A 2,500-nucleotide genomic window follows, 5' to 3' on the forward strand; every position below is an offset into this window, starting at 1 on the left:
GACGCGACTAAGGCGAGGGTGAAACACTTCCGGGCGTTGATCTGCAGCCCCAGGTGGGCGAGGGCTGCGGTAGCTGCGTCGATGAGGGACTGCAAGCCCCTCGGGGTCGCTGCAAACAGCAAGACGTCATCTGCAAAGGCCGCAGCGTTGACTCTGCGACCGAGGATCCGAGCTCCGATGTGGGAGGGCAGTTGGCCTAAAACGTAGTCCACCGCAAAGTTGAACAGGAGGGGGGAGAGGGGATCGCCCTGGCGAACGCCCCGTGCTGGCTGCACAGACACGCCCACGCCGGCGCCGTCCGCTATCACTGTCGTGCTGCCCTCGTAGCACCGCTCGACATACTCGACAAAGCAATCCGGCAGGCCATGCGCCTTCAGCACGGGGCGAAGGGCAGCATGATCTACCGAATCGAATGCCTTAGATACGTCGATCGATGCCACAAAGACAGAGCGGCAGGAGCGAACTGCGTCGGTGAGAGCAGTGTCCAAGATGAAGGTATTTTCCAACATCCCATCCCGAGGGATGAATGCCCGCTGACGTTCGTCCACAGCACAAGCGCGCATCAGGCGTGACGCGAGAACCTTGTGAAAGGTCCGCGCCAACACCGAGCAGACCGTAATGGGGCGAAAGTCAGCGGGGGATGTTGGTGCAGCCGTTTTCGGGAGAAGGGACGTCCGCGCGCGAAGCAGGCGTTCCGGAAGGGCGCGGGCCAGAAGGAAGAGATTCATCACTTTCACCAGGACTTCGTGCGGCAGACGCCGCAACTCCGCTGGGGTAAGGCCGTCCGGCCCGGCTGCTGATCCCCTGGGCGGCAACGCGGCGGCGACCTCCTCATGTGTGACCGGCCCCCATATGCACTCGAGAGCGACAGGCTCTGAGTGCGGGAGGAGGCGGTCACGAATGAAGCCCGCGGTGGAGATGGGCTTCTTGGTGAAGAGGTCCGCCCAGAAGTCCAGCAGACCAGGGATGGCAGGTGGCGGCTGGAGCAGGGTGCCATCCAAGAGGCCGCGCACGCAACGCGCACGCGACCGTCGGAAGGCATCCTGCGTTCTCGCGTACTCCCAGCGGCGCCGCTTGCGCTTCTGCGTCGGCGGCGCGGCAGGCGGCCGCTTCGATGGTTGGCGCGGCCGCTGTGTCCTGGTGATTGATCTCTCCCCTCTGGACCCGACCGACGCAAGGGCATCCGGGAGCATGCCCAGGATGACATCGGGCGGCGTGCCCCGCCCCAGACCGATGACACGATCCAGGGCAGAGAAACGCTGGGCGGAAGCGGGTAGCCCCGCCAGATGCTCCCAGATGGCGGCGTCAGTCGGCCCCTCCGGCGGCGGCCCGGTGGTGTCGGCCGCGAAGTCCTCGGCTGCGTCGACGGGCGGCGCAGCGGCCTCGCCCGCGTCAGGCAGCGGGCTCGCCGCTCCCCGGCGGGACGCCGGCTCTTCCCCCCGACCGATCTCAAGCGCCTCCATGAATTGGCGGACAAGCTGCTTGTGGGCAGCTTGCCGCCGTCGGCACTTGATTGCCTCAAGCGTTCGGTCGGGGAACATCCTGATGAGCTCTTGATTTACAAAGAAGAACCGGGCGTCCCTCTCGAGGAACAGTTCGGCCTCTGCCTTGGCGAGCGACAGGACTTCTTCCTCCGTCCACCTCGCGCGATGCCTCTCCGTGACGATCTCCGCGTTGGCGGCCGCAAGATGTTGGCGGCGGCGATGGACCCCGAGACCGTTCTTGGTTGTAAAGCTGCGGTGGCACTCACTACAGGTATACATAGCTGCAAAAGTTACAAGATTTTCGGCACGGCCGGTTGGCCGGCTAGGTGCTGGGGGAGTTGGGGTGGCACCTTCAGCGGAAGGGCCACCACTTATTCTCTGCTTACTGCCCCCAACTAAAAAAGGGATAGTGCGAGGGGGGGCTGGTAACCCCCCCAAGCCCCTGGTGCGGTCTTCCACTCTGCGAAATCAGCGGGCCCACGAGAAGGGGAGAAGACCGCAGGAGAGGAGAGGCTAAGAGGGCTAGGCCCATGTATTGCGCATCACTCTCCCTGTAACTATAACCCAAGGAAGGCACCTCGCAGCAGCAGCACGACTACATCAAGACCGCACTTCGAGAAGCCAAGTCCGGATGCAGCCACACCGCTGCCACTTGGCCACCGTAAGAGAGTCATAGTTACTCCCGCCGTTTACCCGCGCTTGCTTGAATTTCTTCACGTTGACATTCAGAGCACTGGGCAGAAATCACATTGCGTCAACACCCGCTAGGGCCATCGCAATGCTTTGTTTTAATTAGACAGTCGGATTCCCCCAGTCCGTGCCAGTTCTGAGTTGATCGTTGAATGGCGGCCGAAGAGAATCCGCGCACCCGCGCGCCCCCGGAGGAGCACGCTAAGGCGGACGCGGCCTCGCAGCAAGGAAGATCCGTGGGAGGCCAAGGCACGGGACCGAGCTCGGATCCTGCACGCAGGTTGAAGCACCGGGGCGCGAACGCCGCGCAGGCGCGCGCATCCTGC

At 63.7% G+C, this 2,500-nt stretch overlaps 1 pseudogene; it reads right to left on the reverse strand.

Annotated features, from left to right (window-relative positions):
• LOC124589278 overlaps positions 1–2,500 on the reverse strand; it is a 7,958-nt pseudogene that overhangs the window by 2,930 nt on the left and 2,528 nt on the right.

Source organism: Schistocerca americana, unplaced genomic scaffold (genome assembly GCF_021461395.2).
Source record: "Schistocerca americana isolate TAMUIC-IGC-003095 unplaced genomic scaffold, iqSchAmer2.1 HiC_scaffold_699, whole genome shotgun sequence".
NCBI lineage: Eukaryota > Metazoa > Arthropoda > Insecta > Orthoptera > Acrididae > Schistocerca > Schistocerca americana.